Source organism: Balaenoptera physalus (assembly GCF_965194825.1).
Source record: "Balaenoptera physalus genome assembly, chromosome: 5".
Taxonomy (NCBI): domain Eukaryota; kingdom Metazoa; phylum Chordata; class Mammalia; order Artiodactyla; family Balaenopteridae; genus Balaenoptera; species Balaenoptera physalus.
In genome coordinates this window covers 126,880,600-126,907,981 of record NC_138884.1, presented here as the reverse complement: position 1 = coordinate 126,907,981, position 27,382 = coordinate 126,880,600, and the positions used below count along the sequence as shown (strand labels likewise).

The window sequence follows — 27,382 nt, the reverse complement described above, 5'->3', positions numbered from 1 at the left end:
GCACTGAACTTCCTTATTAGCTCTGGAAGGTGCGAGATGGATTAATTCATCCTTTACTTTGGAAGGGATATACTAGCATGTCCCAGACGATAGGGCCCCCAAAAGTTTTTTGATATGTATCTTTGTAAGATTTATGTACCGCCTTTTAGAGTTCGTGTGTTTCACCAAGGCCTCCAAGACACTAGTCAATTCTTGCACATCCAGTTTGTTTATTATATGGACCACTGTGACATTTTGCTGGATGTCCAGCTGGTTTGGACTTTTTCAGATTCTACTGTAACAGGTGACAGGATCGTTTTTAAAAAATGGGAGAGTTAACATAAATGTAGAGTGTGAATGTATACTCCTGTGCATTCCAAGTGAATGAAAACTGTTGATAAGGATGGCTATCTTTCTGTCTCTGGAGGACTTGACATGCCACAATCTTATCTCTGAAACGACACCTATCATTAGGCAGATATAATGACATCAATGGCAAGTCTACATCAGGTCACCTGCTGTCAGGGCAGGAGTTTGGATCATCTAAAGTGAATGGAAGGAGGGAAAGATGATCGGCCCTTCTGTGTTTTGTGTTACTGAAACCAAAATGAGGTGGAGGGGGGTGATGACTAAGCCCCCTAATCAAACACCGATGTTGGAGAACAAAACAACAAGATATTATGTCAATTCTAGCCTGCCCTTGCCTGCTAGAGCCTGGGACAAATGATCATTTAAAAAGCTGTCTAATAGAGGGAAACGCTCAGCTTCCCTCCTTGTATAATTTCATTCCACTCCTTCAACAAGCCCATCTGCTGTCGTGTGTCTTCCATGCTCAGGCACACTGCTGGATTCTAAGGACTTAGAAGCAGCTGCTCAGCCTCTTCTTTGGGGAGCTCTCAGTCTGTGGTTTGTATTGTCAGGAACCTGCGACCCTAAGGACTCATGCTGACAGGGCACCAAAAGCCATCGGAGAAAGGTGACCTGGTCTAATTCACTGTCAGGTTAAGTGACAGTCATCCTACTTTGCTAATGAGTTTCTTTTATGTAGTGAATAATGCGTCTCTTCCCACCCACGGTCCTAGGAGTGTAGAGTAAACGATCCTGTGTGTGACTGCGCCCTAACTTTGGGGAGCTTTGAACAGCTGCCCTCTCGGCGCCGCTTCAGGGACTCTCAGCAGACGGAAGTGCCTCCAGCCCCCTTCCCCGGGCAGGCGCGCTCGGGCGGGGAGCGGCGCGGCTGGGCGAGCGGGGGCCGCGGAGCGCGTCGGAGCGAGCGCGCGAGTCCCCGGCGCCGCCCGCGCTCCCGGATCCGCGAGGCGCCCTCCGGCCGCGGCCGCTGGGACCCGGGCGCACGAGGGGAGGGGCCGCCCCCGGGGAGGGGCCGCCCCCGCGGCCGCCCCCGCCCGGCCCCCGGCACCACGTCGCCCCCGAGCGCCGCCGGGACGGCGGGGCCGCCGCGAGGAGCCGCGGAGGCCGAGGACCCGGGAAGGAGGATCCCCGGACGCCCGCAGCCCGAGGGAACCACCAGGGACCGTGCGGTCCTCGCCCAGACACCGGCCCCCCGCGACTTGGAATGCGGACTCCAGAGGCGGCGCGCACGGTCAGGTCAAGTTTCTCGCGGTTTGAAAAGGAGTCCTGAAACTGACACTCATTTTATTTAACCAGCTTTTCCTCTCCTGTTTTAAACAAGTTTATTTAAGCAACATAAAGGGAGTCTCTTGGTGACTATCGGGCTCCAAATATAATCCTGAAAGTTTTTGCTTGCTGTGGTTGTTTACATGTGCCTGCCTGTTAGCCTGTTGATGTTTCGCTACTCTGAACGCTGACATTTAAACTATTCTTAAAGGCACATTACAACTCGGCTGCTGCGTTTGGGAGTGCTGTTATTTTCCACTTCTGTCTTCATATAGTTGTACCCAGTGGGTCCTTTGGAAATGGTTTTTGCATGTGACACTTCTTAGGGGACCTTCAGCAGGTTGACAGCCTTTTGATGGCTAATATTAGTAAGGTGTCAAATAACAGGAATGTACCTGTCAGGGCTGGTGCTGCTACCCCTGTGAAGCCTTTTTCCTAAGCTGATGGGAGTGGATACTGCAATGCTTGGTTCGCATATCCTGTTTCTTAAAACTTTCTTGAGCTCTTTTGCCTTCATTCAGTAAGTGTAACTGTGTGCAACGTACACTAATAATGCCTCAGTCTTGGAAAAATGAACTCTATTTTCTCTTAAAGTTAGTCAATCAAAGACATTCAGGGTTGAGATGGCATCTAATTCTGTTCTATTAGGTGCAATAAAAACTTTTAAGTAGGTTTTATAAAAAAGGAACTGCTTCTTCTTACTCTGATTTTTTTTAAATTAATTAATTAATTAATTTATGGCTGTGTTGGGTCCTCGTTTCTGTGCGAGGGCTTTCTCCAGCTGCAGCAAGCGGGGGCCACCCTTCATCGCGGTGCGCGGGCCTCCCACCATCGCGGCCTCCCCCATTGCGGAGCACAGGCTCCAGACGCGCAGGCTCAGCAATTGTGGCTCACGGGCCCAGCTGCTCCGCGGCATGTGGGATCCTCCCAGACCAGGGCTCGAACCCGTGTCCCTTGCATTGGCAGGCAGATTCTCAACCACTGCGCCACCAGAGAAGCCCCTTACTCTGATTTTTAAAGCCTGTCTTTGTAATAAGAGGATCTTCCCCTTAAAATTGTGTAAGATTGCAATCAATTAGTAATTGTTAACTTTTCCTTTACTAGCTGGGTAGATAGTATGAGAAGTTTTCATTTCTTCCTAGTTTCTATATACAAATCAATACAAAATAAATACAATTACAAATGCAAATAAATAAAAAGTAGGGTGCATTGAAATGGGAACGCATATTCCATTTAATGTATCAAGCCTAGATAATGTCTCAAAGTACATTTTTCTTATCCTCTGTCTTAAAAAGTTTCTAGAGGTGGGAGTTTTCTTGGTTATACTGCAGGCAAACTTGCTTCTGACTTGCCTACCACAGCAGAGTTAATAAACAACACAATTTCACATATTTCTTCTCCAGTACATGTTCTGTACTGGAGTATAATATTACTAAATTACTTTCAGCAATTTTATGTAAAGTATTTTGAGACCTCCAAATAAACATTTTTACATTCTTATAGTTAGTTTTGTGAAAGATAGGTATTTGTCAAGAACTAATTAATAGATTTTAATTATTGGAAAGCACCTGATGTTCTTTAGTTATTAATAAACATATTCCAGATGGCATTCTTTTTTTTTTTTTTTCTTTCACATTGTTTATGCAACTAACTCCATGATGATTTTGTTTTACTTAGGTTTTTTTTTTTCATAAACTATGCCAGGCATAGTTTCAGGCATTGGAGGAACCAATAAGATAGATTACATTGACAAATAAGTGTGCCCCCATGCTGATGTTGCAGAACCTTGCAATCAATACTTTGCAAAACTTTGCAGAGTGTGCTTTGTGTTACATAAATTTGGTTTTATCTCTGATTATGTGATTTGGCTTGTGATTCCAGAAAATAATTAGTACCTCTAGGTTTTCTTAAACAGCTTTTTTTAAAACAGCGGAAAATTTTTCCTTGGTCAAGTTTTGAGGATGATGAAGAAAAAAATGTGTATATATTTAATAAGTAAGTAAATATATATACTAAATATATATTTATATATAATATATTGACTATATATGTATATAGATATAGATATATAGTAAGTAGATGTATATACAAAATTCTGGAAATTCCAGAATAGAAAATTTAGATACTCAAGTGAGATTCAGTGAAAGGTACATCCTACATCTGAATAGGCCTGATACATGGTTCTAGTAGTCACTACCATTCACAGTGTTGATATTGCCACCCAAGTTTGAAGTGCATGGGATTGATGGAAGTGTCCGTTCATTGAAAGTGGTTTGACTGAAAGACTACCCTAGTGGCTGAACTCCTATTTGTGGATTTTAGTGATGGCTCTTTATTCACTTATGCAACAGATGTTCACTGGGCTGCTGTCATGTAAAACTGTTATATCATGCTCTGATGCACTGTTATGTCATTTACTATTTAAGAGCATAGAGAGGTAAACGTGATTTCTTTTTTTAAAATTTTTATTTTATATTGGAGTAGAGTTGATTAACAATGTTGCGTTAGTTTCAGGTGTATAGCAAAGTGATTCAGTTATACATATATATGTATCTAGTCTTTTTCAAATTCTTTTCCCATTTAGGTTATTACAGAGTATTGAGCAGAGTCCCCTGTGCTATACAGCAGGTCCTTGTTGGTTTATAGAAGCTTTCCACAGTACACAGATAATCACACAACTACATAATTAACTAAGTAGCTGAAGTACATGCTACAGAGGGAAAGTAATGCTTGATGGGAGAGTATGTAGCAGGGAGAAGTGACTGATGTGGGCAATCGGGGTATATTTTCTGAGGCAGGAACATTTAAACTTAAAGCCAGAGGATTGAGAAGGTGAAGCCAAACAAAGTGTAGGAGAACACGTCTAGACAAAGGAAGTGGCTGTAATAACGCCCTGACGCAGAAAAGATGGGCTTATTTGGGGAATTGAAAAAGGACCCCTTTGCCTGGAACTTAGTAGAGGGTGCATCAAATAATCATAGTCATCTTGAGACAAGTTGAGGAGGGGGGCAAATTGCCCTATAAAACAGGGTAAGGGATTCAGTTAGCAAGTACAATATGATAATTGTGGGAAAGATACAAAGGAAATATGAAATGACCACATGTTATGACTGGGTCTTACCAAGTTTGGAAGGTCAGAGAAGGATTCACAGGGGAGTTGTGTGGAAGAGCATAATTTTTCACATGTACCTGCTCTCTTAATGAGAGTGAAGGGCGCTTGAGGGGCCAAGACCTTTGCCTCTACCTGCTGCTACAGCGCCATCGCCTACAGAAGAAGAAGTGACAGCAGTTGATCAGTCTGTGTTGAAGTTTTCAGACCTAAGAAGACAGAGAAGAAATGAGAAGTAGCTATCACAGGACCAGGTCTCAGTAGGGACAGTATTTTGGGGGAGTCTACATCAAAGACTAAACGGGGCCACGGCAAAGTACAGTTGAATAACATAATTATAGAAAGTCTTGATTTTAGGCAAATCTTAATGTATCTATTTAAATACATTGGACCAAATCTTACCTTCAGTTATATACTGGTATATGTTTAACCAGCTACTCTAAAGAAAACAAGGAAAAAAACAAAAATAAAAACCCAGTTTGAAACATTCACCAGTCTCTATGGTGTAAATATTCCCACCTTGGTATTCCAGTCTACCAATGTAATGTCACTGAATGTGGATTTGGGAAATGATGGGAATTATTTCTTTCTCTCTCTCTATCTCTTCTCTTTATTGAAATAATTGACATCAACATTATATTGACAATCATTTCTCTTAAACTTCAGTGTACCACTGCATTACCTTTGGCTTCAGAAGTAGACATGAAGTGTTAACTAAAAAAATATATGATTCAGTATTTTACATCTTCTAAAAGGAAAAAATGCCCTCAGTGGTTTCCTGATATCATTCGCAAATGTTGAGAGCAAATACATCTCTGCGTAATCACAGGTAATCCACCAGTGACATGCCTTTCACTTCTTTTTTTTTTTTTTTTTTTTAATTTATTTATTTTTGGCTGTTTTGGGTCTTTGTTTCTGTGTGAGGGCTTTCTCCAGTTGCGGCAAGCGGGGGCCACTCTTCATCGCGGCGCGCAGGCCTCTCACTATCGCGGCCTCTCCTGTTGCGAAGCACAGGCTCCAGATGCGCAGGCTCAGTAGTTGTGGCTCACAGGCCTAGTTGCTCCGCGGCATGTGGGATCTTCCCAGACCAGGGCTCGAACCCGTGTCCCCTGCATTGGCAGGCAGATTTTCAACCACTGCGCCACCAGGGAAGCCCTACTTCTGACATTAAGGAACAAACTGTGAAATGCTGGCATCTGAAATGTAAAGTGTTGCAATACATTTTATATTTAGTGAAAAACACTTCACAAAGACATTAAAAAGCTATAATTGTAATACAGGCATAGAAAGATGTGAGATATACCCTGCAGTTATAACCTATGATTTTACTCTAGTAAGTTATATAATTTTAAAAATGCAATACCATTAACTATCATTCATAGGAAGAAACTTCAGTTTCAGTTAGATCTTCCCTTATGTCAGGTTATTTGTATTTGCTTAAATTACACGTAGCTGGGTAGATACAGAGCTATGACATAGCAGTGTCCCTCATATCCATTCCATCCCTTCCCCACATTCTCTGTTTCCATATCTAAATCCTATCCTCCTTCAAGGCTCTGTCTAAATCCTCCCTCTTCCTGGAACATCACACTAACTGCCCTGTTTACAGTGGTCTCTTTCTTCTCTTATCCCATGACAGCTGTTTATCTCTCCCATCATCACTTTTGCTTTGTAACTGAAAATCCTTTATAGAATTAAATGGCTACATGCACACACACGCACACGCACACACGTACACGTACATATATTCATACATATACATTGTGTACATATGTACACACACATATATACACACATGTGTGTATATGTCCATGGAAACATGTATTAAATACATTTAATATATACATTAAATATTTGTTCAGTAAGTCAACTGAAATATATCATTTAAAGGTAAATAAGATAATTATATTCATTGAGATATTGAGACATTACATTTGTCTCAGTTACCTCTTGCTGCATAACAAACAATTCTAAAACTTAGGGGCTTGGGCAACATCATCTGAATATCTCTCATGGTTCTGTTGATTAATTGGGATCCACTGGGTAGTTCTCTTCCTGATCTCACTTGGGCAGTCAGGTGGGCCCGGGGCTGGGTCAGTGGGATTGCTGGGCTGCTCCCCATCTCCACGTAATCTTAGGGCCTCTCCTCCCCACAGGAGATCTCTGAGTGTTCTCTGCAGCAAGACAGCTAAACTGCTTATATGGAACATGGAAGCTGTGCACCCTTCTTAACGTTTAACCAGGAAGTGTCAGTGTCACTTCCTCCACCTCTTATGGTTTAAACAGATATACGGCCAACTGTGATTCCCAGACTTCTTGACTAGGGAAATGACAAAGAATTTGTGGCCATCTTTAAGTCACCACAATATTCTTCACTAATAATTCTATAGGTGAAACTGAAGAGAATTTTAGAGCCAAAGGTTTCCTGGAAATGATTTAATCAAATCCCACCATTTACAAGTGAGGGTACTGAAGAAAGGTTTGAGGAGGCAGAGATGGGTCAAATGACCCTGGTTTAAAAGTTTTACATTTCATAGCACTTATCAAACTGCCTGGCATTAAGTACGTTAATCTGGGTCCTTAGATAAGCAGAAATCAAAATGGGATTAAACTGTTCAGGAAATTCATTAGGGGAAGAACCAGTGAGAATTGGGGAAGGGGGATAAGAAAGGTTGAGAGAGCCATCCAATCTCTATGCAGCTCTGATCCTGAGTGAAGGAGAGGGAAAGAAGGAAAGAGTTTGTTGGAAGAACCCTTGGCGCAGTACTAAGAAAAGGTCAGCAAAGCTTTGGGGAATCCGTAGGGAGCCCTTAAACCAAAATCATCACCAGAAGACCCCTGAGTCTCCCAGGAATGGGAGTATCCCCGCCGTGTGTAGTCACTGGCTGGGAGCAGCCTGTGGAAAGTGTGGCCCCCAAACAAACACGATGATGTCTTGCAGAGCTCAGCGGCTGGGGCTATCAGGCCATTATGCTCCATGCAGTTGAAGATAGGAGAGATGTATTCTCATGGCCAACACAGTAGATGATCTAGAAACACTTGGTAACACAGAGATTCACTAATATGAACATACAAGATTCTAGTATCTTTTCCTTTAAGAAGCATCAAATTACTCACTTGTTAGAAACTTCCCTTAATTTTTAAGTCACTAAAACTTGAAAGGGATTTTAAATTATAGTATAACAGGATATTTCATGTTATTTTAACTATTTCTGGTAGGTAAAAATATTTCAAATACATTTCACACAAAATCATGCTTTCCCCCCAAAACATAAATGGAATATTATAGACAATGATTCTAATAAATATTTTATTAGGCATATATACCAACCTTGTGGTCTGTAACCAGAGTTCATTTTGTCTCAGGAAGTACTTAATTTTTCACAGCCACAAGAATATCTTGATATAAAAGAAACATAAATGTATATATTCACATTTCTAAGACAATAAATTAGATTCTGGAACCCTATTTGCAAACTGACCACAAGTTTGTTTCTCTAGCGAGTTCAAAATGTAGATGTACTGACTGACAAAAGACATTGTACATAAAAGTTTTCAGAAAAAAAGGTCGGTTGTTTTAAGTGAGGCACTTAATGAAATATTTCTAAACTTTCTGGACTGTTCGGTAGGCAAGATCAACTATAAATTGCTTAGCTAAGCTTTACATGATGCCTATGTGGATGATAAAATGGCGGTGGATTGTGCCGATACAATCTCTATATTAGTTACGGAATTTGGTGCTCAGCTTATTGAGACGAAGGAAACTCCTTGTAGGTCAATCCAAAGTCTTTTCAATAGTGGATATTGAGACACTTAACAAGGGGCCAGTCTCCACTCTGTTCAATGGTTGTGTTCTCAGACGACCTTCCCACCAGAGGCGTTTTTTCCTTCCACCCTCTTCCATGTCCACATCCAGATCAAGGAGAAGGAAAGGGTTTTCCTACTCACCAAAAGCAGTTCATCTCCTGATAGTCTGCCACTTCTGCAAGTGGACAGCCAGAACTCATCTTTTTTTCAAGTCAAAACTTTGGTTTTGAAATCAATTAGATTTCAGTATCAATTAAAATGGCTCCAGGAAAGGGGGAACTTCCAAAAATTAAAGGCTAAATTACATAAATATATATTTCAGTGTTTATGAGATCATCTGAGTATATGTAAATCTGGATCCTTGGGACCCAGATATTTTAAATAACCACATGTAGAACATTTGTGGATGTCATTGGATTCCACAAACCAATGACAAGAACTTAACACAGCTTACAGTTGAAAGCTTTCCCTTTTTCCACTTACAGGGATCTTGCTGTAGCAGATGGTTGTTTACTCTCATTCTCTGTTGCTCCTTGTGACCAAATCTTCTATGTTTGATGATAGTACCTTACTTGAATAGTTTTTCTTAGATGAATCATTATCCAATCATGAACTAATCAATAAATAGTATTTCCCAAAGTAAAGACCCCAGAAAACCCTTCTCTCCCATCTCTACAGTTATCTTGTTTGCTACTATCACACACATGGGGCTTTATAATGTAATTCAGTGAGTCTTTTTTGTCAACAACTTGATTTTTGGTTGGAAAAGAACATCTTCATAGATGTCATCTCCCTTTCAGGAAAGTAGCTGGCAATCTTTGGATAGGTCCATTGTTGTGAATATTGATGATGTCCCTCTGAAGGGACAGAGGAAGCAATGATGATCACCGGTCATGTTCAGGTAGGTGTCTGTTACCTCAAAATTTCGATTCTTACTTCACTTCTCTGCCTCAGATCAAACTAATATGTACCTCTCCCTTAATTATGAAAAATGAAGGAGGTATCAAAGCATGTGTGCCATGATCTTAAAACTGTTCTCTGTGTGGATCCACAATTACAAAGTGGACACCATTTTTTAAAAATGCCTTTGAAGAAACTACTATTAATCATGTTACTAGTCTAATTAGCTTAACTATGAAATCAAGATCAGTACATCTTGATAATAATTATTTAAATAGTTTTTATGAATGAAAATTTGTACATATGGCAAATTCAGAATTTTTTTGTAAAGCCAATTATACTATTTATTTCTGTTATATTATTTTAGAACTCTGAAAGTTATCTTAAGTAGGGAGAGGTATGCACACAAAAACCATTCATACACATATAAACATGAAGATTTAAATTTACTATCCAAATTTATGAAACACTCTTAGGTACACATATGAAGACCATTGTGCTGTGTTTAAATTATATTTTATTTCTCATTGTGTAAAACTGCATGTATATAAATGATTATTTAAAGATGTTTAATATTTTGAATGCATTGTATTGCATAAGGACTCATGGTTTATTAATAAAATATAAATAAAAATTTATTTATAAATAAAGCTACCGTTATTTCAGTTTTCATTCAAATCACTGGATGATCATTATCTCTTTTACATTATACACTGATTACTCGCAAATGCAGGCAGAGATATTTGATTCCTAATCTTTATTCTGTAGAGCTTTGTCAATTTTGGAGAATATCTAGGATCAAATTGGGGAGCAAAATTATGTCTTGCTAAAGATGCATTATTTTCTCTAGGTATGAAATATCTCCCAAATATCAGTGATGTGAATTCTTTTGTTAAATAAATTGAGAATACACTAAATATTACCACCTGAGTGTGTGAAGACTGAAAAAAACAAAAACACTCCATGTACTCTGCAATATTTTAGTCTGTGTCCTTAAACAATAGAAAATAATTAATAATGAAGTTATATTCATTTTTGTTTAGTTATTTTTGAAGTCCAGTACTGTATATGCAGCTGAAGAAAAGGTTCAAATGCATTACATGCTGGAAAGAACAGAATATACATAATTTTTCGGCCCCAAATTTCCATTTCAAACTATTGTGTTGAAAACTTTAAAATTTTTTATTCATATGCTATTATTTACTGAAATTTTAGAATATGGTATCTTGGCCATTAATGAGTTTTTATGCAAATGCAGTTTTATTCAAAGTAGGCAGTGCCTTTTTGCTCTTGAGGTGAGGCCCTTTCCTAAGAGTATGCAGTGGGAAAAGCCTACCAAACACACTCAGGAGGAATTGAATTAGTGTAACTTACTTTATCACCTGCTCACCATTAGGTAGAAATACATTTTCTAAATTATATGAAGACTGAAAAGATCTGTTTTGAATTTCTTGAGATTTGATCTAATTCTTAACTAATTTTATTAATTGAAAGAATTCTAATTATTTGATCTGATTCTAAATAGCATGTTAGATTGTACCTCAGAAAACTAATTCCGTGGACCGGGAGCCTCCAAGGATGGTTGGGATCTTCACAGTCCTGAGTCTCCAAAGTTTAACTTTTCAGCAGTTGTTATTGCCATTCCATGTGCCAGACACAGAGGCGATTAACATGATACAATCATTAGTAGATGTGACTCCCATTTAAAGAGCTTATTGAGGGAGATGGATTGATGGGTAGATGAAAAATAGATAAAAATATCAATAGATTGCATGTGTCATAATAAAGATATACTTCAGTTTTATTTAAGCACAAAAGATTTTGGGAGCAGAGTATGCTGTGGAAAGATCAGTGTAATTTTTGCTGTGTTCTAGAAACTATACGTATGAAGGACGAATTTGAATACAAGATTACAATAATATGATGAGTCGGCAACCTGTCACAGAGATTCAGACAAAGATAACTTCTTAAAACTAAAAGAGGCAGTAGGAGTGGAGAGTGAAGAAAAGCTAAGAAAAATTTGGGTGGTGACCTTGGAAGACCACGTCGGTGATTGTGTGAATAGTGTTTGTAACATTTTGATGTTTGACTGCAAACAGCTTTTAAGCCTCACACCTGACTCTTCTTGTGCCTCTCACGTGGGCGCGATGATAAGGAAGCCCAGGTGTTCCCCTTTAGCACGTGATTCAAACTATCCAGTCACCTGCCTTCCTATGGGAATCCTCATGCAGGCCCGCCCCCTGAGCACAATAAAAGCCCCAAGCCAGGCTGCTTTCCTTGCTCCGTGAAGCTGTTCTCCGGCCTGCTTGTGACTGCTCTGCTCATCCCAGAGACCTCACTTATGTAAGTTATAAATCTTTTCATACTTTTCTTGGGGTGTGTGTGTCATCTGTCTCCACATTCAAACCAACTTTTGGGTGGAGGTTTGTCCAGTTTTTACGTAGTGGCCTGGCTACAAAATTGTTGCAGAGACTTTAAGCGAGAAACTTCCAGATTTTTACTGTAGGTTACTAGATGTTGATGCTTTGATTCTCCAAAAAAAAAAAAAGTGAAGAATAGTGGAAGGGACTGGATCATAAAGAAGCTCATTAGAGGTCATAATTTTTCACTTTTTATGCCTATTTAAGGTTCGTGTTTAGATGTGTACTTGTTTAGTCTATTTTTGGCTTAGGAAATCAAGAAAATATAGAAGTCAAGATCATTTTAATATAAGGGATAGTTGAAAACATGAGAAAGTTCAAAGTCAGCCAGGAAAAGTGTTTTTTTTGTACTGAAAGAAGAGAATTATTCATAATTCATACAGTTAAGGTTTTTTAAATAATTTTTCTTCATGGAAATAAGAGTGAAAGCAAATCACTCATTTTTACTTATTAAGTTGAAATGAAAACGCTATTCAGCATTAAAAGAACTAATCTTAGCAACAGGTGAGTTCTCTCATTTTATATATCTGTATAGCACTTCTCAAGTTTTTTTGTTAGATGTTTTAAGTTTAGGATAACTCCAGAACTAAACCAGCAGCTTCTCATAGTTTCAGAAGCTGACTTCTACAGCATATCTGGTAATTGTAAATATTCTTTGGCACTTAAAATGTCTTAATAGTATGGATTATGCAGAAGTAAGTATTGGTTTCCTCTCAAATCCATGTAAAGATGCACCCATTGTTAAATACAGTAAGAAAAAATAAAATCATTGAGGACTGTGTCTTGATTTAGGTCAGACTGCATGCTTATTTCACCAAACCATATTACAAGGTGGAAAAAACACAATAAGGAGGGTAAAACTTTCTCACCTGACACTGCATTGCTGCGTAAGACTAAATACATTTGAAATACAGAGCCCTTCTCCGTGTTGAGTGAATCTCTGCTCAGCTTATTTGGTTCTTCTTTATTCTTTCAGTCACTTATAAGTGTTTGGTTTTAATTACCTTTTTTTAGCGTTTCTATATCTGAGCACATCATCTTTAGATAGTATTATATGCTGTTTATTTGATTAACTCAATATTGTGCTCTGATTAACCTATTCAGATGGATGGGTAATTAAATTTCTTTGGGCAGTAAGGTCATTTCAGTAAACCAGGGAAGCACAAAGCAATCTAAAACATATTTTTGTTTAATTAGTTACTCATGATGAATATTTTGAAAAACTATGAAATTGTAAAATTGAATGGTATACCTGGGTAAAAAATGTATTTTTAAAGTTAATTCCCATCAATTATAAAAATATTTAGATAATAAAATCTTTTATAATTAAATGACAAAAGAACACTTTTCCCATATTTAATGTTAACCCTCATGTTTCTTTTTACTTACATGAAAAAGTCTTGAAGTTCAGAGAATTAGACTACCTATTCTTCTCCCCATAAAATTACCGTTTAACTTTCATAAATCCATTGCCTCTGTTTTTTAAATCTGAAATATTAAGAATCACTTTTTACAAATATGTATATAGAAATTAAGCCAGTTGATTGTTTTTTATTAGATCGGTGTTCCAATCTTTCACTATGCAATTCCAGGTGAAAAATATTTCTGCCACTAAAGCAGTCCATGTCTAAGCCAATACTCACTTTGGTAAATGAAAGAGGTACTTGAGTTCAATTACTAAGACAGTGTTTCTGTTACTCAGAATAAATGAACAGAGTTAGTACACCAGTTGCTCTGGTTTGGAGCTGGCACATGTGTCTTGTCTGAATTTTAAAATATTCTGAAAACAACTTTAGAAAACATCGTGTACTCTAAAATCGCCTGGCAATGTGTTCCATCATAATGGATACAGATAAGGAAAATGTGGTTTACATACAATGTATCAGCTTTATTCTGGCTAGTCTCTCCTGAGAGAGGCCTTACTGAGGAGAACAGAGTGCCCTGGTGTATTTCAAAGGATTGGGTACCCTTGGCATTTTTAACTGGGTCGCCCACACTGGCCAACAGCAATTTGTCAATTCCAATTCAGGTTTTCCTACCCTAGTGATTACCTCCGGGAGCTCCACCAGGTTCTCACAATGAACATTAGAGAAAATTCCCCTTGTGCTTCCAGCAGAAGCCTAAAAGAAACCATTTTGAAATACACCAGACCACTCTGGTCTTAGCAAGACCTGCCCTCAGAAACTAATTTACCAGACCTTAACCTGCTGGGGTCCCATCAGAGTCTAACTGATATGGGGAAAGGAATATACCCAACCCCAGCCCACTCTAGCCATGTTGTCCCATCTAAGGAGGGGGTGGGGGTGGGGAACCCACAAAAACCGCTTAGATCTCACAGTCCAGAGGCATAGGCTCAATAAAAGACTGAGATGTAATCACACTTTTATGTGTGAAATAAATGATCTAAGGGTTGGGAGGAAGGAATTAAGATTATTTGTTACTAAAAGATACTTGTACTACCTGTGAATTAGTATCCTGTAATTTGGAAGTGGACTTGGATTAGTTGTAAATGTATATTGCAAACTCAAGGGCGAACACTGAAAGTGTTTTTCTTTCTTTTTTTTTTAATGACTAATATGCTAAGAAATAGGGAATGGAATCATAAAATACTCAAAACCACAAAAGCAAGAATAAAGTCAAATACAAAGAATGAGGACAACAAATAGAAAACAGTAATGAATATGGTAGATATAGTTGGATTAATACCAATCACTTTTTTTTTTTTAACATCTTTATTGGAGTATAACTGCTTTACAATGGTGTGTTAGTTTCTGCTTTATAACAAAGTGAATCAGCTATACGTACACATATATCCCCATATCTCCTCCCTCTTGCGTCTCCCTCCCACCCTCCCTATCCCACTCCTCTAGGTGGTCACAAAGCACCTAGCTGATCTCCCTGTGCTATGCGGCTGCTTCCCACTAGCTATCTATTTTACATTTGGTAGTGTATATATACCAATCACTTTTAATGCACCAATAAAAACGGTTTTCAGCATGGATCAAAAAACACAAGTCAACTATGTAGTCTACAATAAGCCCACTTTAAATATAAAGACGGAGATTAAAAGTAAATGGATGGGGAAAAATATACAGTGCTAACACTAATCAAAAGAAAGCAGGACTAGCTATATTAATTTCAGACAGAACAGACTTCAAAGCAAGAAAATTTATCAGGAATAATATCACATTAGCCAAAGGGTACATTTTTCCTGGAACACATAACAATTCTTAATGTGTTTGCACCTAACAGAGCTCTAACTACATGAGTCAAAAACTGATAGAACTGCAGAGAGAAAGAGATGAGTCCACTAGTAGAGCTGGAGATTTCAACACCCCTCTCTCAGAAATAGATCCAGCAAGCAGAAAATCTGTGAGGATATAGTTGAACTCAATACCATCAATCAATTGGATATAATTAACATCTATAGACCAACAACAGCAAAATACACATTCTGGCATATAGACATCCATTGTGTTTTATTCCTTTAGGCTCTTTTTTCTTTATTGGATCCTTCCTTCACTATCTGGTAATGACCAATCCTATTCTCAAATGCAAAAGTGAGGTACTAAAATGCTTATTGTAATGTTGTGTTTTGTATAATTTCTTGTGGATTTGTTCTGGGATAAAAAGTTATCAGGCATTTCTATTCAGATCTTTCTCATACTCCCTGCCTTGGGAGAATAAAATAAACAAAAGAATTGGATTCTTGAGCTTAATTTCAAAACCTACATGTTATTTGTAATAGACAAATTCTATTAGTCTAAAGTTTTTTTTAATCTGTGTAACTGAGAAAATGAGAATATGTGACTATTGTACTTCACAGGGGTTTGTGAGCATCACTTGTTCCTAAACCTTAATGTCTTTTACTAATAATCCTACCATATACCCTGTGGCTTCCCTTACCTCATCAGAACCTTACTCAGATATCTTCCAGTGACCCTTCCCAGACTACTATTTACAATTGCAGCTTCATTTTTTTTTTTCTCCATAGCATTTCTCACTTTTAAACATGCCATGTACCTGTTATGTTTTTGTCCTCTGATTAGAATATAAACTTTATAAATATAAGAATTTTCATCATTTACACATTGTTGCAACCTAAAGCTGTAGTGGGCATATAAACATTCATTGACTATGTGAATAATAATAGAAGACATTAATAGTAGCCAACTTTACTGAGCAATTAATTCATATTAGGGACTCTACTAAACATATATATTGTACTATAATGTAAACAAAATTAAATTGACTGTGAAGGAAACAATGAGAATTTTCAACTTGATATTGATAAAACATTAATACATTTATAAATATTTCAGAAATGTACTAAAACTCCAAAAAAATCTATAGATTTCTAAATGAAATTATCTATTACTTGAAAGATACCAATATAATTTGAGTCAATATTTATTGTACATTTTGATTATAAAATTCATGTTTATCCTAGTTGTGTTTATGTACCTATTAGCCAGGCAAATGCATATCTAATTATATCTTGATACAATCAGGAATATTTTATCTATGCATAAAGTCTTTCCCTTCACATTTGTAATAAACATTGTCAATATTAAATATTTTCTTAAACTTATTTTAATGGTTCTTTATAGCTATAATGTATTTACTAATATTTCCTATTCCTACATATTTTGTAATTACTAATCTAATTGCCACATAATACTACATGTGAAATCCATATGAAGCTATATATACTCATATCTAGAAAAAGATCCCATTTTATTTCAATATGAATAATTTTATACATAACTTATCAGGATATCTTTATTTCTATAGAATGCTAAAGTTATTTAGAGTTATTCATATAAAACATCATGTTTTGGGGGGTTCAAAAAGGAAATTAGTGGATAGGGAGTTAACTATTTTTTTTATTCTGCCTTTAGTGACTACACTTTATAACTTCATTTTCTTGGTAGAAAAATCAAGAGGTGTAGTAGGTTTTATAGTTTTAAAAATGTATATCTTAATCTTTTCATTTCCTCTACAAGCCTCAATTTTCCCTCTCCCACTCTCCCATTATTGGTATTTCACTTTTTCTGAGATGGTCCATGTTGACCAAATAAAGAAATACCAGATTATTCTTCAGTTCAGAGATTGAGAAATGGCAGACAGTGTCTAGGGAACCCATGCCTCTAGCTGGGAGACTTGAGCATGCCACATAAACTACTCAGAATATTATGTACTTTTTTCCACTGTCTCCAATCCTTAGTTCCTACTTTGTATTGAGTCTCATGCAGTAATGTTAGTATCCTGGGGATCCCAGACACTTTGTCTCCTCTGGCACCAAAGTGAGTGCCAGGATCAATGAAGTTTACCTGCTTCAGCAGTGTTTTAGAAAAGCTCTTTTCCCTTCCTCCACACTTTTATGTCAGCATCTTAGAGGAGATGTGCATTTACTACATCCTTTATGCAAAACTGTGTGCCCTTGTTCTTTTATTCTTCACGCTATGAAATAGCATTCTCTTTCAGGCTCCCTTGGTGTAGATAAATATACGATTTTGATTTACTTAGAATTTGGGCTCATGGCTGCTTGGTTACCCAGTCTCTTGAGAGTGTGGTCCCAAGAAAAGCAAAGATGTCATGCAAATAAACGTCATTCATTATGCCAAATACAGTAGCAGGTTAATGGAGCTAATGGATTTAAAAAGTATTATTCAGTATTTGCCATCAGGAGATACCTCATTATCACTAAACTATCACACACACAAAAATGGTTGCATTAGAAGCTTGTACCTACTCTTCATTGGTTCAACAGTTTCGTGTATAGTTCAGGAAAACAAGATAATTCGCAATAAAATATATGAAATATATTCTGATATGGAAAATGTTTTATCTACTTCCCTTGTTTAAAATACTGCCCAAGGGTGAATAGTATAGTTATTGATGTTGGACTGAAGATTTTAATGTATGAAAGTACTACAGGGATGATTTTCCTACAGAATAATATTACATAGTTCTGTGCATTACTCTGTAGTTCCTGTGCATCACTGTTTGACATGGAGCAATTGACTTTATATAGCAAATAATGTTATCTGGTTATTTCCACTGCTTTATAATCAACACCATCAAAGTTATATCTTCTGAATTTAATGTTTCAGACTTTAATGGGCTATCTTCTTGATCTTTATAATTTCAACTTTAAAACTATTCTAGGTTATTACTATCTTTACTAAGCTATCATATTTGAGAATTTTAAAGAACTTTGAGACTATATGTATGCAAGTACACAATATCCATGTTTATTCATGCCATTTTAGATTTTTTTGCTGTTTTTATTTACATAGGTACAGATATTAATAAAACAAAACCCCATAATTAGGTCAATATGCAAATTGGTATGCTGCGAAGTCAAAATATTACACATACATATTTATATGAGGCTTGAGGCATAACTTAAGATATGTGTAGGAAATAAGGAAATATTTACTTCCTCAACAATTCAAAAAATAGAATGTGGTATTTACAAAAGGAAAAAAACACCTGCCTAAAACAACTTGTGTCCAGATCATAAAACCCTATAAATATCGTTCTGTGTCTTCTCCCTTCTGAGGCACTATGAAGAATGTCAGAGTGGAGTCCTGTAGTTTCTATACATTTTGGCTTGCCTGAGCAACATATTATTCTAGTGCTCATTTTGTGGAGATGGCTGTCAGCAAACCTGGAGGCCCCAGTGAGATCCAGTCATGACCTTCTCCCCGCTCTAGACTCAAGACCCTTGACTTGAACCAGGCAATTTCTCTGTGCTGATCTAGCCTTGTGCCCAGGGGTCTGTCCAACTCTGACAATGAAGCAAGTTTGTTCATTATGCTATCGATCCTCCTTACTTACTGTTGTGAGTTCGTAACAAAACTTATAGGATGGTGAGAATAGATCTATTGAATTCATCTCTTTAGCCAGCCTGAGAGCTGATAAATTCTGAAGGCCTCATCACAGGGGTAACTGGTTGGAATAAATTTACCTGAATCATCTTTCAAAAACCTAATGAGAACTTTATTCCTTTCTTGTTTTGTCCGTGAGAGCCAGATCTCCTCTGCAAAACTTCTGTGAATCAGGAATTGCCCATCTTCAATATATTCAGTCTCTGATGACTGGGTACTAGGATGGGGGCCGAGATAGGAGGTACACATGCAAAGCATTTGAACACCTTTATCCAGACTCATGGTTTTAACTCAGTTGAAACTTTGCCTCCTCTAGGCTAGACCTCCATCTTTTCCATATATTGTCTCTAGAAGTTTATTTTATGTATTACTCTTCATGGCAACAGTTCAACAAAGATGATTTAGAATTACCATGACTATTTGGGGGAAACATTTGATAGGAAAAATACTCATTTAGAAAACAACTTGGAACAAGTAAAGGAGATATATTTTTTTAAAAAACTTATTAGAAGCTTTCAAAAAATTAGATTCCAGAATTGCTTCCTTCAAAGATTGTTTGCCATGTCCCATGAAGATGCAAAACATCTAAAACTATACTACTTTAGCTTCCTCCTAGTCACAACCTGAGCCTAATGGGTTTTACCCTGCTATTTTCCTACCCTGTCTTTTCCATTACCCGCTGCCTTCTTTCTGATCAGCCTCATTTTTCTTTTCAGTTTAGAAAGCCCAAAGTTCAATTGCTTCTTCATGTTAAACTTTTTGAAGAACAGACATTTTAATTTTAAACTCTAGTCTCATTATGAGCTAAAAGACATTGTCAGATTATTCAAAACTTAGTCAAGGAAGACAATTTCAAAGGAATTTAGAATAATGTTTATTATTAAATAATAAATTATTAAATAATTTGTCTAATAAAATAATATAGAGCTTCCATATCTATATCATTTCCTGTGTTATGAGAGGCAAGTTATGGAAAGATAAAGCAATGTAGGAAGACCCTGAGGGTGGCCTAAGAAAGAGCTAATTTCATGAAAAGCTAGAAAGGTTTAGAAAAGCTATGAATGGTTGACAAGCTCTTTGGGAGATTATTTACAAAGCCTTTACTACGAAAATAGATTTTTCTAGTCCTGAGAGGAAAGAAAAAATATGAACCCATTGGAGTTTTCAGGAATAGGTTAACACTTTATACAGTACACAGCAAGAGATCCTAAAGGAAGTTCAATGTTTCCCTCACTTTTATGAATGACATTAGTTATTAATAGAAGCATCAAAATCAAAGTAAGAAATAGAATGGAAAGTAGTCCCACTGCCAGATCTCCAACTCATTAGTGTACATTTTGAAAATGTACTAGAACAAAATGTTAAGACCCAGAATAAACTGATGGTCTCACGGTTTAAGACCTCATTCTGGAGACACATGATAAAAATACTTGTAGATACTTTAAGCAGAAAGGATACTATAGAAACAACTGCGATGTACTAGCTAAAACAAAGAAAAAAAACCTGAGAAAAAAATAGGTGTTCAAAGACAGTGCTCTGAGGAATAAGTACCCAATTTCTCACTGTAATACATAGTAAAAAAATACTTTTCAAAAACATTAAAAATATATATCAACTATAAATTCTGTCATTATCCTACAATCTTTCACTTTCATTAATAAACCATACAGATAACAACTATCTCCAATAACTGTCAGAATCTCCCAGTCTTAGCTAATAATCTTTATTCTAGGATCCAAACAAAAGAAAAATGCTCTTTCCTTCTTTGGGACACAGCCCTCACTAACTTAGTAGGGAAGAATCTAGTGTGTCTACTAGTTGAAAGCCTAGTAGAGAAAGAAGCCATCATAATGTTAGCAGTTCCTATGTTCTCCTATGCTTTTAGTCAAAAACAAACAATAGACTGTATAGACGTATTCAGGACATCAGGGCCATGATGTGAATGTCTGAGACTGCTGTTACTGTCATAAAAACTGCCATAGCCCACTCCTGCCAATGAAGAGTTCAAGGAAAACATCTTAATTAAGCTGTAACTCTAAAATATACTTTATTTCAAAGTCAGGCTGTCTTTCTCACTGATATTTTTACATCAACATAAAGAAGCTGTTAGGAAATTTCAACACAGAACTGGTAAAAGAAAGAATGCCATGTGCTTATGTAACAGGAGATGTTTTTCTGATTTTATTTTATTGAAGTATAGTTGACTTACAATGTTGTATTAATTTCTGTTGTGCAGCAAGTGATTCAGTTATACATTTATATTCTTTTTAATATTCTTTTTCATTATGGTTTATTCCAGGATATTGAATATAGTTCCCTGTGCTATACAGTAGGACCTTGTTGTTTAGCCATTCTATATATAATAGTTTGCATCTGCTAATCCAAAACTCCCAATCCATCCCTGCCCCATCCCCTTTCCCCGTTGGTAACCACAAGTCTGTCCTCTCTGTGAGTCTGTTTCTGTGTTGTAGATAAGTTCATTCATGTCATATCTTAGATTCCGCATGTAAGTGATATTATATGGTATTTGTCTTTCTGACTTACTTCACTTATGATAATCTCTAGATCCATCCATGTTGCTGGAAATGGAATTATTTCATTCTTTTTTATGGCTGCGTAGTATTTCATTGCATATATACATCACATCCTCTTTATCCATTCATCTGTCGATGGACATTTAGGTTGTTTCCATGTCTTGGCTATTGTGAATAGTGCAGCTATGAACATAGGAGGAGATGTTTTTCAACTTCTTGTTTGGATGAGTTCTTCCTAACTTTTTTAAGAGTCTACATATCAAATTTTAAAATAGTTACTATGATTTAATTGAATTTATGACTTATTATCTTTAGCCTTTTTACAACTTACTTTCACAATTTTAGTGTAATTTAATGGTCCCTGAGAAGTCACCACACAATATGGAACAGAACACACTTGGATTTCTCAGAGATACCATATTGTCATAAATATTTTTGAGAGAGATTTGAAATTTAGCACAAGTCATAATCATATAAGCAATGTAGGAATAAAAATTGTCAACAGAGCCTTTGTATTTGACATTAAGAATGTGGCATTGCTCAAACCTGGGCCATAGTGGACATCATTGATAGGAAACACAAGCAAAGTCCCTAATGTTCTGTTCGCAAGTAAGAGAAATACCTGATGCTGCATTGTAAACACTGTCTCTAAGAGCAATGGAGGGTGCAGAGTAAAAATATTTTTTTTAATCCTGGATGCATAGCCAGTCTCGGGAGATAGAGAAATGGTTGGAGAATAATAGCACTGAGCTGTTAAATCAGTTATCATTACCAACATCATCGGATTTGAGTCAGACCCAGGTTTGACTCATGGCTCTTCCAGTCGACAGTTCTGTAACCTTGGTGTCAGGTACAAACTTTACTGTGTGCCAAGTGTTATGCTAAGCACTCCATGTATATCATCTCATTTAATCAGCTCACAACCTCCATTTTACGGGCGGGAAGCAGAGGCACCAAAAAATATATATATGTATGTGTATATATATATGTATATATGTGTGTGTGTGTATATATATATGTGTATATATATATATTGCAAGTTTTAAGAAAGTCTTCAGTTTAAAAAGGAAATTCAGGGTATTGTGTGTACCTAGCAACATGCCAATTTTTTTTAAAGCATATATACTAAAAAACATATTAAATTGTTACACATTCCTTAGAACATTTCAATAGCAAAAAGGAATCTGTAAACAGTCAAAGAGAGCAAAAGATACAGTTTAGGGTACAATGATAAAAGGATATAGGTTGGACAGTTAATAATTTTTATAACTGGCACTTTTTGATGTACCACATTGACTTTTGATAGTCATTGGTGTGTGTAAGAGAGGGAGAAAGGAGAGAGAGAAAGAGAAAAAAAAGCATATTGCTTTAAATCAAGGAAAACTAATACATATACATAACTGTAAACAGTATTCAGAAGACAGGTACACGGTGCTGAGCATGATTTAGGTATTTTGCTCCTGGCTTGAAAATAAGCCTCAGCACTGAATTCACAGAAGCTGTTAAATCCATCTGGGATTTAGCACTGCAGGAAACTGTTCCATAATTTAATTGTGTGCTCAGAAAACCAATTGACAGGTTTGCAAATTTATGCAACTTTAATACCTGGTAAATTGGGTGAGTACAGGTATGGCAGAAAGGAAAGAAGGTTTAATTTACTCACAGGTATAATTCATGGTTGATAAATTGTAACAAGCATCAGTAAATAAACAGAGGCTGAACAACGCCAGAGGCAAAATAGGATTATGTTTTTCCATTTTAAATGTACTTAATTAGCACAGTTCCTCCTCTTAGGAATAGAAAACCATGAGTCTATGAAAGCCTTTGCCTCTGAATGGCAATAGAGGCAACAAATTAATACAGGTGTAAGATATCCTTCCTTTATGGGTCAAGAATTGGGTGGTCACATGTATACATTCAGCTAGAGAGAATAAAGGAAATAAAAGGAGCATTTCTCGAATTCAGTGTATTTCTTTACGACTTTCTTTTTTGAAATCAGCTTTAGGTTCATAGCAAAATTGAGAAGGGATAGAGTTTTCCCATATACACCCATCCCCAAACATGCATAGATAGCCTCCCTCATTGTCAACATCCCCCATCACCACGGAACGTTTGTTAGAACAGTTGAACCTACGTTGGCATATTGTAATCACCCCAAATCTATATTTTCCTAGGGTTCACTCTTGGTGTTTGACATTCTATGTGTTTGGACATAATGTATAACATGAACTGTGTCCACCATTCTGGTATCATATAGGGCAGTTTCACCGCCCTAAAAATCCTCTGTTCTCCTCCTTTTCAGAGCCCTCGCAAACCCTGGCAATCACCGATCTTTTTACTGTGTCTGTAGTTTTGTCTTTTCCAGAATGTAATTTTGATTAACAGTTCTTTATCTGATGTGTCTTTTGCAAATGTTCCCCCCAGTTTGTGTCATGTCTTCTAATTCTCTTGCCGTTGACTTTTGTGGCCCTGAAGTTTTTATTTTAATGAAGTCCAGCTTATCAATTATTTCTTTTATGAATTTTGCCTTTTATGCTGTGTTTAAAATGTTATTGCCATACCTAGATTGTCTCCTAGTTTTTATTTTAGGAGATTTATGGTTTTGACTTTTATATTTGGGCCTGTGATTTATGTTGATTAATTTTTTGGAGGGAGTAATGTCTGTGTCTAGCTTCATTTTTGGTACGTGGATGTCGTCTGGTTGTTCCAGCAGCATTCATTGAACACTGTCTTGCTCCATTGTTTTGCCTTTGCTCCTTCATCAAAGATCAATTGACTAAATTTATGGGAGTTTATTACTGAGCTCTTCATTCTGTTCCATTTTTCTATTTAGTCTGTACTTTCACCAGTACCACACTGTCATGATTACTGTTTCTTTATCATCTTCAAGGCAAGTAGTGTCACCTCCAACAATCTTCCTTCCCTTAGTTATTGTGTTGGCTATTCTGGGTCTTTTGCCTTTCCTTATACAATTTAAAATTAGTTTTTCGATATCCAGAAAATAACTTGCTGGGATTTCAAATGGGATTGCATTGAATCTATAGATCAATTTGGGAAGACCAGACATCTTGACAATATTCAGGCTTTCTATCCATTAATATGGAATATCTCTATATTTAGTTCTTCTTTGATTTCACTCATCAGAGATTTGTAGTTTTCCTCATGTTGATTTTGTACATATTTTGTTATATTTATACTCAAGTATTTCATTTTGGGAGGTGGTATTATAAATAATACCATGTTTTTAATTTCAAATTCCACTTGCTCATTGCTGGCATATAGGAAAGCAATTGGCTTTTATGTATTAACCTTGTGTCTTGCAATCTTGCTATAATCACTTATTAGTTCCAGGAGTTTGTTGATTCATGCAAATTTTCTACATAGACAATCAAGTCACCTGTGAACAAAGGCAGTTTTATGTTTTCCTTCCCAATCTATATACCTTTTATTTTACCCCTTTTTTGTCTTACTAATAATTCCACTAAGGTATTGAAAAAGGCATATTGAGAAAGGACATCCTTGCCTTGTGTCTGAGCTTACTGCGAAAACTTCAAGTTTCTCATCGTCAACTAAAATGTTAGCTGTAGTTTTTTTGTTTTGTTTTGTTTTTTGGTAGATATTCTTCATCAAGAACGTTCTTCTCTATTCCTAGTTTACTGAGTTTTTATCATGTATGATCGTTAGATTTTTGTCAAATGCTTTTTCTACGTCTAATGATATACTCATGTGATTTTTCTTCTTTTTGGCCTGTTGATAGGATGGATTACATTAATTTTCAAATTTTGAATCAGCCTTGCATACCTGGGATAAATCTCACATCATAATGTATACTTATTTTGTACATTGTTGGTTTCAATTTGATAATATTTTGTTGAGGATTTTGCATCTGTGTTCATGAAAGATATTGCTCTGTAGTTTTACTTTCTTAATGTCTTTTTCCAGTTTTGGTATTAGAGTAATGCTGGCCTTACAGAATGAGTTAGGAAGTAATCCCTTTGCTTCTAACATCTGAAAGAGATTGTAGAGAACTGGTAAAATTACTTTGTGAAGTGCTTCGTAAAATTTACCAATGGATTCAACTGGGCCAGGTATTTTCTGTTTTGGAAGGTTATTAATTATTGATTCAATTTCATTGGTACATATAGGCCTATTAAGATTACCTATTTTTTCCTGTGTGAGTTCTGGAGTTTTATGTCTTTAAAGAAATTGGCCATTTCATCTAGGTTATCAAGTTTGTAGGTATAGAGTTCTTTATAGCATTCCTTTAGCAGCCTTTTAATTTCCATGAGATCTACAGCAATGTTCTGTTTCATTTATGATATTGGTAATTCTTTTTTTTTTGTAGTTAGTCTGGCTGGGGTTTTTTGATTTTATTGGTCTTTTCAAAGAACAAGTGTTTGGTTTCAGTGATTTTGTTGTTATTTTCTCTATTGTTTTCTTGTTTCCTATTTCATTGATTTCTTTAATTCTTATTTATTTCCTTCTACTTACATTGTATATAACTTGCTCTTCTTCTAGTTTCTTGGGTGAAAGCTTAGATTATTGATTGTAGGTCTTCTTTTCTAGTATATGTATTCAATGCTATAAATCCCTCTAAGCACTGCTTTAACTGCATCCCACAAATTTTGATAGGTTGTGTTTTCATTTTCAATTACTTCAAAATATTTAACTTTCCTTTGAAATTTCTCTTTTGACTCATGTGTTACTTAGAATTGTGTTGCTTAATCTTCATGTATTTTGGGATTCCAGTTTTCTTTATTCTTGATTTCTAGTTTAATTCCATGTTGGTCTGAAAGGATACATTGTGTGATTTCCATTTTAAATTTCTTTACGTTTTATGGGCCAGAATGTAGTCTGTTTGGTGAATACTGCATGTGAGCTTGAGAAGTATTCTTCTGTTGGATGAAGTAGTCTATAGATAACAATTGTATGCAGTTGACTGGTATTGTTGAGTTCAATATGTTCTGATTCTTTGCCTGCTGGATCTATTTTTGAGAGAGGGGTGTTGAAGTCTCCAACTATGATAGTGGACCCGCCTATTTCTCCCTGTAGTTCTATCAGTTTTTGTAGTATCTATCATGTAGTTAGATACTCTGTTAGGTGTGTGCTTATTAAGAATTATTATGTCTTTTGGAAGAAATGTCCCCTTTGTCATTTTGTAATATCTGTCACTATTCCTGATTAATTTTCCTTGCTTTGAAGTCGGCTCTGTCTGAAATTAATACAGCTAGTCCTACTTTCATTTAATTAGTGTTAGCTTGGTATATTTTTCTCCATTTGTTTACTTTTAATCTACATGTGCTTTATATTTATAGTAGGTTTCTTATAGACAATGTATAGTTGACTCATGTTTTTTGATCCACTCTGACAGTCTTTGTCTATTAGTTGGTGTATTCAGACCATTGATGCTCAAAGTGATTATTGATATAGATAGATTAATATCTACCATGTTCATCACTATATTCTACTTGTTGCCATTGTTCTTTCTTCCTATTTTTGTCTTCAACTTTTTCTTCCTTTTGTGGTTTTTTTTTTTTTTTAGAAATTTCATGTAATGTCTGAAACATTTATATTAACATATTTCCATACATATTTCCATACAAATACAAATATAAGATTTTTAGAAATTTCATGTAATGTCTGAAACATTTATATTAACATATTTCCATACAAATAACCCAATGAAAGTTTAGTATTAGTTGTTTTGTTTGTTTTTTTATACTGCAGGTTCTTATTAGGCATCAATTTTATACACATCAGTGTATACATGTCAATCCCAATCGCCCAATTCAGCACACCACCATCCCCACCCCACCGCAGTTTTCCCCCCTTGGTGTCCATATGTCCATTCTCTACATCTGTGTCTCAACTTCTGCCCTGCAAACTGGCTCATCTGTACCATTTTTCTAGGTTCCACATACATGCATTAATATACGATATTTGTTTTTCTGACTTACTTCACTCTGTATGACAGTCTCTAGATCCATCCATGTCTCAACAAATGACTCAATTTCGTTCCTTTTTATGGCTGAGTAATATTCCATTGTATATATGTACCACTTCTTCTTTATCCATTCGTCTGTTGATGGGCATTTAGGTTGC

The 27,382-nt window shown here is 36.3% G+C and overlaps 1 long non-coding RNA gene across 2 annotated transcripts in view; it reads left to right on the top strand.

Moving 5' to 3' along the window:
* Positions 1-2,621: 2,621 nt before the first annotated feature.
* Positions 2,622-27,382, top strand: part of LOC309661370 — a 187,473-nt gene continuing 162,712 nt past the window's right edge. For both annotated transcript variants that reach the window (XR_014263985.1, XR_014263986.1), the window contains exon 1: positions 2,622-11,773. This is a non-coding gene — a long non-coding RNA (uncharacterized lncRNA). The remainder of the gene's footprint in view (positions 11,774-27,382) is intronic.